Here is a 12543-nt window from a genome sequence, read left to right on the forward strand (position 1 = left end):
GTGACCTTAAAAGTAAATTTTGGTCTAGACATTTAATGAGTTATTGTCGATATTTGTTGATCCAATAAAATAAAGTCATATAAAATCTAATAAAATATTTAAATTAATTTTTGTATATGATTGCTCTTTAATTTTACATAATTTCATATGATTTTAGAAAATCATAATGATTATTTCAATTGTAATCGTTACCCTTACTATTAATAACTTTAATATCTCTCACTCATGTAAATGGAAAAGATTTCAAAGTGACAGATTTTTAGATGAGCCCTTAAAGGCTTAAAAGATGTCAAGTTAGGTACAAATTTTCGACCCATTATTGTAAGGCCTGTTGATATGCGAACTGGCACCGGGTAGCTTATTCATTCCCCAATTCAGATATTTACCTAACATCGAGGTGAATATCTTTTTTTGAGGCGTTATAGATATATTTTATCATTGAACCTCGTGAAAATCGAAACGTTATTGGAAGGTGGTTTTAAAAACTCTAATTACTGAAATATATATATATATTTGTTGTATAGAAATTTATTTTAAGCCGGAACAGCATAAATTTCTTTTTTAGGATGCTTATTTTAATTTTAACTGCTTTTAATATCTATAAAAAAAAAATTTATCCCTGCAGTGAAGGTTCTTTAGATAAAATTGATATCATCGCGATATCATCGTAATTTTATTTTTTTTTTCATTTTAAAAGTTTTACAACCTTATTCTATATACGCTTTCGTATAAATTTTATATTTTTTTTAGTTTTATTTATTTTTTCTTTTTTTATTTTTAATATATTCTGATGGATGATTTTGAATTATTTATTTGTAATAAAAATAAAAAACAACAAAAGAGAAACACAAAATAGAAATGAAAAATGAAATATTCACTGCTTTTACAATAACGTGATTGCATAGATATCCTGTGAATAATGTGAATACAAGAAGAATTTTAATAAAAGGATGAAAGATAATGTTTCCTTTTAAATTAAAGTTCTTGTTATCCCTAATTTTAATTTTAGATGAAATTCTAAGAAATTGAAAAGATGAACTTCAAATTGAGATTTACTTAAGAAAATTTTATTGGGAATGGTTAGATGGTGGAGTAAAAAAAATGATTGTATACCGTGATTGTATTCGTTATTGTGTCCGTAACGATAGAAAGTAAATACTCCAATATTGGTTATTAGATATTATATACTATTCTTCTTATTTAACAATATAAACTGTAAACAGACGAACTAATTTAGAAAACAATCATATTATAAATTAGATTTATTGGAAATTACTTAAGAAAACTAAGAAATAAAAATTTTTATTTTTACATTTGAATGTAAATTTTATGATGATTGAATTTTTTTTTTTTCTGGAGAAAAATATACATAATACATATATTTTCTAATGTAGTTTAAGGAGCAAAAAATTCAAGTAAGACAGATAAATAAATTGAATAATTCCTTGTTTTTCTTTTATCTATAAGTATGTCCAATTGGTAATGCAATTTCTTGGGTAAATATGGATCCTGTTTATTTTAATCGTAGAGAGAAACTAATATATTCAATTTTTAAGTTTTTGTTTTGTTATTTTGTTGTTGTATATTGTTAAAGGAGTCCTGGTACCTACGGAAAATATTAAAATTAATAATACGATTGCAGAATTAATTTTTCGTCGATAATTTATGCTCTACTATTGCTAAACAATTGAGCGTAATTAAACATGATCCTTCCTATTATTTATTTAAATAGTTTTTTTGCTTTTTAAGCTTTAAACTATAAAATAAATTTTTATATTTTATAAATTGCCAGTTTCGGTTTAGCTTAATGATTTATAATATTGAGTATTTTTTGTTTTACTTCGTTTTTGGATTCATTTAAGCACAAATTAATTAAAATTAATTGTTGCTAAAGAAACTTTATCTGACCATTGGTGCAGTGGTTATGGCACCGGCCCTTTAAACGAAGGGTCTCGGGTTCAAACCCCGGTCAGGTCACTATGAAAATTATATTCAATATTATATAACTTAATATGCAAATACTAATAAAATATTATACAAGTAATTTTCAAATGTTCATAATATTCGATACTAAAGACTAAGAAAAATAAACAGTAAATATTAATAAACTGAAATATTTAATATAAATAAAAACTACGGTAGACTAGTCACCTACCTAGCTAACTCTCTATGACTATAGAAGCTAAAGCATCATAGATATCATGCACTAGCCCTATACTCCTCCTAGGAGTGAAGAAAAAAAAAAAAAAAAAGAAACATTAAGATATTGTATATTAGTTCTCGAACTAAGTATATTACGATTAAGGAAATATAAAATTTAAGCATACTATCATTCGAATGCCACGAATTTCACGATATCAGGTTATTTTCAAATATAATTGATTAAATATCTAATTGAGCCAGTAGTAGACTTCTTTTTGCAGGCTGTTCTACTTTCATTTCATGCTTACCTAATAAACTTTTAATTATGTTTTAAATTTTATTAATATTAAATATTTAGTGATAAATTAAATTTAATTTTGTGTTAAATATTTCAATGATCTATACATATTTATGCACATATCCACATATTTTATAATCGTTGATGGATTATGTGTAACATACAATACGAGTAACATACAATCATGCATAAATTCGAAAAGTTATAAAATTTATAATAAATACTAAAACGATTTCGAGGAGAGAAATTTTTTTGTTAATATTTTATTGGTAATATACGTAATATGACACGAAAAGTTAAGAAAGAAAAAGAGTGAATAAGAGTATGAAGAAAAGTCTAAATAAAATTCGAATAATTTTCAGATGTAATAAATTGAATAAATATCGAAAATTAATGATCTGTAACTGTCAATGTTAGACATATTTTATAGCTAAATCATTTCTCTTAATCTCACATATAAAATGTGTATGTGCGTCTGCATATTAATCTAGTATAAAATTTTCTAATGTGTTTATGTGTATTGTATGTACATACATATGTATATACATGAAAAGTAAATTGTATAATAATTTTCTTTTACAATCATTTATTATTTTTCGGAAAAAAATTTGTTTGATGAAAAATATTCCTTTTGTTTTAATTTTTCTAAGAAATTTATGATTGAAAACGTTAACGACATAATTCTTTTTTTGTTCTTACCAATAAATTTAGATTTAATCCCAACTTTTAAGCTACTTTTCTTTAATAAATTTTAATTTTTTTTTAAATTTTACTATATTTAGTTAGTTAGAGAGGAGAGGTGACACCCCCATCGCTGCCGCCCAAAACCAGGCCAGTAGAAGGCATATTGGCATCCCTCCACAACACCCCTCCTTGTTACATCCATTGAAGTTCTTTGAAAAAGTTTAGCAGATTACCCGCAAGCAACTCCTTCAGCTCCTCCGATCCGTCGTATTCCGGGAAAATATTTGATAAGGAAACAACTAGCCTCCTAGTCATCTTTTCCAATAAGCAATATCCTGTCAAAATGCCAAGTGCAATGCTAAGATCTGCCTTGTCTTAATGTAATATCCTCACAGAATACTCTTGTACCAATATTCCTGGATATCTTAGAACTTTCCCATCGCAGAATCTCTGGTTGAAGTCGCAGTGCCTTGGGTACTTCATCTCATGCCAACCTTTACACCCTTTCGAACTTTTTGAGCTCCCGGATTAGCACACCGTAGGCCACCACACCAATATCCCATACGTGAGAATCGGTAATCCCACATCATTCAAACACGACAGCCGGAAAACCATCCCATCCCCATTAGCTGTCCTACGTTCGGTTCTGTGTTGGGAAGATGCACGTCAACCAGCACTCTGAGCCTCTTTTGGCCAAACGTGGTCCAAGCCGCATCAGGTCCATCGGCTCCTTATCAAAATCTTCTTTATTCTGGCCATATCGTTTATACCCCCTTGCGATTCGCAATAAGTCTTTCATGATTTGCTCTGTGCTTTCCTAATAGCACATTTAAGAGCCCTTAATATATCGTCGTAAGCATTCTACTTGGATGAACTGCTGCTCCTTTTTGCGGCATTTTGCAGCTGTCTCGCGTTTATCTACATTCAGCAATTTCACTAGACCACCACGAAAGTCTTTAACATTTTTTCAGACCGCTAACGGGACAATTTGCGTCAAAAGCGCCACACATAGCTACTCTTACGTACTTAATCATATAGTCATCGACACTACTCAGTATCAAGCGATTTAAAGTGATCAATACGAGAGGGAAGACTCCTCTGAGGCACACCAGTTAGAAATAGTTAGGGTCTATAATCTATCGTATTTTTTAATACGAAAGTATAATCCCAACCTCTAGCCAAATATGAATTTTAGTAACACTTAGATAATATAAAAGAGACACATATCATTCGTTCATATCGGTACTGCGCAACACGGTATGATGCACCGTTTGGTGCTAATGGCTTAATTTTTCCGGCGGCGGCGGCAGGTACTCGCTGTCATACATTTCTTCGTAGGAGGATACCAAAAGAGGCCGATAATTTTTCTTTCTTTCTTACCTCACAGCAGTCGTATCATCGTCACTGAAATCATTTAAAAAAAATAATTTTACATCTTTTTTTGCCAAAATGCGCTACCTTATTTTACTTACGGCAAGTTTGCATTAAAAATTAATCATTTTTGTAAAAGCGATCAATTTTCCAAGATTGTTGTGTAGACAACAAACTTCCTGTAGCATTAGACAACATATTAAATATTATTTTATTTTAATGAAATACAGTCGAAACTTTGATACAGAAATGAATTTATGAACAGATCGATGCACAAACAGTCTTCGAGCTATATATATATATCAACTGCAGTTAAATAATATTAGAGTAGTTTCAAATATTACTGGAACTAAATAGTTTATTCAAAATTATTAGCATTTTCTTAAATTAAGGAGTCTAGCTGGTAATTTTCCCTGATTTATAGAAATTGGAATTTTCAATTAAAAAAAAAATTTTGTTCGCATTTTTATAAAATTTTAAATTATTTATATTTTTGTTTTTCATTTTAAATATTTCAATTGTTATAAAAACAAATTGTAATTGTAATTTACGTATATAGAGTGGTAAAGGCTTCACATATTATATTTTCTTTCTATTAAAATATTTTTGGGGGATAATTGGAGTCGTGCTGTGAAATTCAATTTGAATATATTTAATTTTACAAATTGCATGATTTTTGGCGCATGGGTATAATTGAATCTTTATAGTGTATATGTATATATATGTATGTATATTGTGCTTTGATTTCTAAATACATAACGATATTATTAATTCAATAGTGTTTATTAATAATTTTAAGTTTTTTGTTACCTTGTTGGATAATAAAAACGTGATTATTTTCATGAAAATTGTAATTTTTTTTTTTTTTTTTTATTTATTTTTATTTTTCGGTTGCAAAATTATTATGCGATATAATTTTATTATATTTCTTATACTCTTTATTTGTTTTTTTTTTTTTTTTTTTTTGGTTTTTCATAAAAAAAATGAGAAGAAAAATGTGTTGAATAGGTGTAAAAATCGTATTTGATTACTTTAACTTGATGCTGAATGCTGTTAAAAACAAAAAGTCATTCACTTGTTGGTATTTATGTATAGGTATAGGGTGTGTATGTATGACACTAAATTATAAATATATATAACACAAATTTTACGAAAAAATTAGATGTGTGAGTAATTTAAAGATTTCGAATATTATTATTGTATGCATATAAAGTTGTATGGAAGTTGGGGTAGTGAAAACATTTCTCGATCATAAATTATGGTGTATAGGGGTTAATAAAAATAATAAAAATTTGTACGTGGATAACAATTTTTTATGTTTAAAAAAGAAGAAAATAAAAAAGAAAAGTTTGTGTTTGTATTGTTCGTTGCTTGTGTGCTATTATTATGAAAATTTTAGTGTTATATTTTTATATGCATAAAATTTTGTTATATTACAATATGAAATTTTCCGTGATATCTATATTATGTATTATGTAGAGGGGAATGAAAAATGAGGTGTAGATATTATATTTTATAATATTATAGTAGATTTTTACATATAAATTTTTTACGATTGTATGTATATAAATTTACATATATGTTGAATACTTATGAATATGAATTTACTTTTATAAAAAAAAAAAAAATATTACTTTTGTATTAAAATAAGGTGATAATGACCTTGTGAAACATTTGATTTTGAATAATATATAAAGTTGGAAAAGGTATATAAATTTTAAATTTGTAAATATACAATTTAAAATTTACAAGTAAGAATATTTTTCAAAAAAAAAAAAAAAACTTCAAGTAATAATTAATATAGCTATACGAAATTTTCGTAAAATATTCAATGTATTTTAAGAAATGTATTTTATAAACTACGTAAATAATTTTGTGGCAAAATTTCGTAAATGCAGTCACATGTAATAGGGTGAACGAAGTTTACGCATGCTACCGCGTCCTCGCAAGTTAATAAAATTTTGAAACCATTGAATTTCATTATTTGTCCGCCTACACATACTGATTCGACTACCTCCAATATTTAGTTCTTGTCATTTAAAATGTGTTGTTGTCTTCTTCTTATTCTTATAACTATATTAACATTCTATATTAGCTATATTCTCGGTGTATAGGGATAAATTATGGTATATATACCAAATCACTCAAAAGGCTCTATATATACCAAATCACCCCAAAATAGCTGAATTGGATAGCTGAATAGCTGAATCAAAAATTTGGCATGTTATTGATATTATTTCTTTGCAAATAATTCGCAAATAGATTATAGAATCTAATTGAAGCATAGTATATAAAACAGTTTAAGTATAGCTTCTTAATTGATAATCGATTTTCGTTTTTTTATTTTGTTTATTATTTAAACTTATTTTAAATAGGTTATCATGCTCAAGTATGGGTCCAAGATGGTTTTATCACAATTAAAACTAAATTTAACAGAACAGTTACAATTTTACTCAGTATAATAAGTAATCCAATAATTGACCTCTGACATAACATAATGTTATATTTTTAGTGAAAAATTTTCTTATAAATATGGTTTCGTGTTGTTTCTTTATATTTCCGTTTATTTTAATAATTCTTACAAAATACATGCTGTAAATTGTTTTTAAATATATTAAGTATTTCAGTTTTCAGTCAATAAATGTAAGTCTTCTTTTAATAAAAAATGTGCAAATCTCTAACTTTCTTAAAAACTAAATAAAAAAGAGGAAGTAACCCGATGAATATCTAAATGAAAATCAGTTGATTAATGATATAAATTTTAGATATAACCGTTAAAAATCTAGACTAAGTACCTTTATCGTCTTACTAAAAAGAAAATTTATTTTTTATACGTATATTAAGATTTAAGTAGAATTGCGGGTATATGCTTTTTGACTTGTGGTTTTTTATTTTTATTCAAGAACTAAATAACAGTTTTTAGACCGTTTTTGTTATTGTTATCAAAATAATCTTTTTGCAAAAAAAAATCCATTAAAGAAGAAAAAAAAAATAAAAGAAATTATATTTTTAATTTGACGTAATTTGAAATTCCCTTTTTAAATACAAAAATAAGTTATAATGCTGTCGATAACTTAAAGTATATAATATAAAAGAATAATATAGGCAGGATTAAGTTAGCTGCCTAGTTATTAGTTAACTCAATGATTTATGAAACGGAAGAATTTTGGCTTCAAAAATTCAAATAGAAGGCCATCTTCCGTATTTGGAATAGGTTAGGTTAGGTTGCCGTGGCTCCCCGAAGAGCACACATGGGGCAACTAGACCTGTTGTGGTCCCGCTGGATCTCTTCCCTCCCACTCCTCATCTGAACCAGCCCGAACCCTTTAAAAATAAGGAACATTTGGATTTTTCGCATTTGGAATAAGGAACAAAAAAATGTGTGCAAATTAATCTTATAATTTAAGATAGAATCGTTAATGGATATGAAACTGATAGCAACTTAATCAATTCTTTGGAACAAAACTTAATTATTTTCACATCAAATTTTTTTTTAACCTACAAGAATATAAAAAATTATGTGAGCTTTATATTCAGTTACCGTTAGCAATTTCATAAGGTAACATTATTATAAGTAAGGTAACATTATGAAATTTTATTAAATTGCTAACTGTAATGAACAGACAAAAAATTAATAATCAACAGTTTTATTGAAGAAAAAGACTCTTTTATTATTATTGAAATTAAAATTAAATTCTATTTTGTTCTTTCTTTTTTCACAAAAAAAATTTCAATTAAAAATGAAAAAAAAAACTGACCGAAATAAAAAAATAAGGACATAAATTAATGACTTGTAATTTATATGAAACTCAAAAATGGACTTAAGTATAGTAAAGGATAATTACTTACAATTTCCATTTCTTTTTCTCATTTTCCTCTACTATAAAATTGTTCTTTGTGTGTATATGCGACGTACAATTAAAAGCAAATTTTATACTTTTTAACACTTATGCAAATTAAATTTTTTTTTGACCCATAAAATATTGAATTTTCCATTCATAATACCAAAAGCTGTTCTGGTAAATTGTGAGGAATTATGAATTATCATTAAATATAAATAAATCAAGTTGTTATCTACTTGTCTAGTGGATAACTAAAAATAAATTTTTTTTTTTTTTTAAATGTTTTAATTTGCTTAGTGCTTACAATTAATAGCGCCCTTATTGGGAAATGTAGCAAAAACCGGAGCCGGTTATACTTGAATTACATGTGATTTGATTAATTTTTTCTAATTAAAGGTCCCCTATGATTATTGCTAATTGAAATTTTGATTATTTTTGCTTCGATAAGAATTTTTCAAGTTATACAAATTTATTTGTGCATTTGTTTGCATTAAATGTAGCTGTAAAACTTGTAGTGTTTCCAACTTTTAGATTTAGACAATTACATAAGAAAAGAATAACGTAATGGTAGATCGAATTTCAATTTGAGTTACCTACTAATTCTCAGATTTGCACTTAAATAAATTGAGTCGTATGCAGAATTTTAATAAATATCCGGCAGTCGATTTAATCAACTAAAAATGTGGTACATTTTTTTTTTCGTGCTTAACTTATAAATTGTTATTTATTTTAATATTGTTTTTTTTTTTTATTTTCCTACAATTGTAACTATACGATAAAAGACAAAGTCCTTCATAATTTCCTTTTGCTGCTTTTCCATTCTTATTTTGTTAACTTTTTATTTGTAGCATAAAAATAATTTTTTATTGCATTGTCCTTTTTAATTTTATTATTCTTATGCAGTAATACCTACAAAATTATAAAGTTAGTACATAAAATATTTTTTTCCTTTTTAAGTATTTTAGTAAATAAAGTGGTGGTAAAAGAAATTTAAAAAAAAATGTATATTTATATTTTGTTGTTCTACCACTTTAATTTCAATATAAAAGTAAAATAAAATGTTGCGTCACATATTGCATAAATAATATTCTCATATTTATACACACATATACATACGTACATACAATATTTTCTATACGCATTTATTTTTCCAAATAAAATATTCGAATATACTGAAATAACTGAATTATTCTTGAGAAAAATAAAAAAAAAATTAAACCGGTTATAATTTTACTATAATAACTGAAAAATTACCGAAGATTACCGAAGATTGACGATTCATCTTTATTTGGTTTTTCGTTTCTATTTTCACCTTCTTTCTTTTAAGTTTTTTCTTCTTCATGTATAATTTTTGTTGACTTTAATAGAGTATAAAAGGTAACAGATGTTAAGTTTTGTTTTGTGTAGGGTCATAGAATAAAAAATAAGAACACGATAACCTTTTCCTTATTTTTGTTCCTTTTTTATATTATTATAAAAGCGTTAGAGAACATTGTTAAATATGCATATTGTATAGTTTTAGAAAATGAAAGAAAAAGGTAAATAACATTAAGGAAGAATAAAATATAGACATTACATACACACATACATATATGAAATAGTATAAAAGTGTGGATTTTTTTTTTAAGTTTACAGAACTGTATGGACTTGAAGTAAAGTGACTGAGAGGATTGTTTCTTATTAAGAAATAATATATATGAATTTTTTTATTTTTGCCCCATTTTTTTTTTTGTTTCTAAGAAAATTTCATTTTTCTTCGAGCACGCATACTCTAATTAATATTCCCATATCTTTTATGGTGATAATTATATGAATAAGGATTTTCTAAACAGGCTTAGTATAATAACTTACGGGTTAATGTACTACTTAACTAAATTTCAAAAGGGTAGGAAAATTATCAGATTTTAAATTTTTGAATTTAAAAAAAAAATATTTGTAAATGGTATGTTGAGGACTAAGAAAATTCGAAAATATTTGCTGATATGAAAAATTAAGTTTCTTAATTTTGTTTAGATTTATTTGTAGTTGCAAATAAATCGACATTATTTTAAAATAAAGTGTTAATTGAATTTTTAACTAATTATTATAATTAAAACGTTGTTCTCATATAATAATCAATAATGGTTTCTAAAAGTATAGATTCACATATATAAATATACAATAAAATTATTTATTTTTTTGTTATTGTATACCTAAGTAATTTCGATGTCTGCCATTTATGTTTTTGAATACACACTCAAAGGTATTCATACATGTAAGTTTTATGTAAATTTCTCATAGGTTAACAAAATTTATGTTGCGTATAAAAGTAAATATTTCAGTATATATTTATTTTTATCTTAACTGTACAATTTATTTATACATATTTCTGTTCTGTCATCTATATGCATACATGTATGTATAAGTTTTACATTGTAATGTCATTATAAAACTGGTATAACATACTCAATCTATATAAATAAAAAATGTGTAAAAAATATTATGGGGTACATGATTTTATAATAGGGTTGGTTTCAAGCATATTTATTTTCTGGTTTAAGAATTTTTATTTTACACCTGTATTTTGAATATATAAAAATATATAAGTATGTATGTATGTACTAATGTGCATAAGCGAATAAAATATTTTTTTTTTTTTTGAGAATTTTCAAATGCTAAATTTAGTAAAATGTTTTATTTATAAATTATTAAAATAAAAACAGACAGAATCAAAGCACTTGAGAAATTTTTTTTTTGTGAATTTCAATGAAAATTTGTTGGTGTCTTAGGTTTTTAAAAGTAACATGTTCTTTTGTTGTTTGTTTAATCGTCATACTGCATTAGAAATCGATATTCTTGTTTATATGATGAATACGGGCTTAATTGTTCAAAAAGATGCTTGATAATGATTAGCTTTTAACAGGTTTAATATGACGAACAGTTGCAATCTTAAAATTTCCGGCATTTTAAAGGTGAATATTTGACCAATTCAGCTAAGAGATAGATGAGAGCTAAAAAATTCGAAAAAAACCTAGCTTATTTTCTTTTGGCTATGTTATATTTTTTGTAATGTTTGCAAATTTTTCTTGTTGTTTATAGTTTGATTAAGGAGCTCGTACAATATGCAATACTAATTCAATAAGAGTTGAATTTTGGTCTGTACTTTAAAATATTTTGTACGTGAAATTTTAAAATTAACTTAAAAAATATTTCATGAAAAATTTCAATAATTTTTTTTTTAATAAAATACATTCAAAAATGTTAATAAAACGCGATGAGATTTGAAAATAATGGTAAAATTCACAAAAATTTCTCATTCCATTTTTGATTTAACTTTTTTATTTTTGTGTTATTACACTTAAATTATGAGAATTTTAAAAACACGCCATTTTGATTTAGATTTTAATTTCCTTTTATTTGAAAATTTAATGTTATTCCGAGTAAGTAAGTTTATTACTTTGGTTTTGTTTTTTATTTTTATTATTTTTTTTTTATATTTTGATTATAATAGCGTTTAATAATGTATAATAGCCTGCAGGTTCTTTTTTGTTGTATGGTTTTAAATTTTTTTTCTAATTTTTTATTTATTATATTCCTTTAATAAAGTTATTGCTTGTTTGGTGGTTTTGTTTAAATTTTAAAAATTAATATTCTCATAAGCTAAAAGTAAGTTAATGCGGTTTTACAAAAAGATTTTATTGTTAAATTTTTTTTAATTAAAATTGTTATTTTGTAAGGTAAAAGAGTTAAATAGATCTATGATTAATATTGTGGTGGATGTCAGGGTGAAACAGTACAGAAGGAAATGAGGGAGCAGCTATGACTATATTTACAGTGTTTTCCAGACTTGTTTCACGGTGGAAAAAAACGATGTTTATTATGTGTTCCTTGGATTGTAAATTCAAATGAGTTCATTAGAGACAAAGAACGCAAGCCATATTTGCTTAATTTTATAGATTCATAATACGGATACTCAATGGTAGATAAAATTATCTCTCCCGTGATTGACATTTTTTGGACTAAATTGGAAAATCGTATTGAACTACATTCCTAATGTATGAAAAAAATCGGAATAGCACATGAAAACAATCGGAACAAATTTATCAACTGAATTTCTTCTCCGAATTTTTTGTTAGTGTTTTGGCTGTTTTACTTTTGTAGATCGCAAAGTCAATTAACCCGTGCGCTGTAAGTTTTTTTATTGCCATTGATTTATGGCAACTTTTA

At 25.7% G+C, this 12543-nt stretch overlaps 1 protein-coding gene across 5 annotated transcripts in view; it reads left to right on the forward strand.

Annotated features, from left to right (window-relative positions):
• The window catches only part of LOC129615593 (protein kinase C, brain isozyme-like), a 102146-nt gene that overhangs the window by 37484 nt on the left and 52119 nt on the right, over window positions 1-12543 (forward strand). The gene's annotated exons all lie outside the window — the stretch shown is intronic.

This window comes from Condylostylus longicornis, unplaced genomic scaffold, assembly GCF_029603195.1.
Source record: "Condylostylus longicornis isolate FDR11 unplaced genomic scaffold, ASM2960319v2 ptg000137l, whole genome shotgun sequence".
Classification (NCBI taxonomy): Eukaryota; Metazoa; Arthropoda; class Insecta; order Diptera; family Dolichopodidae; genus Condylostylus; species Condylostylus longicornis.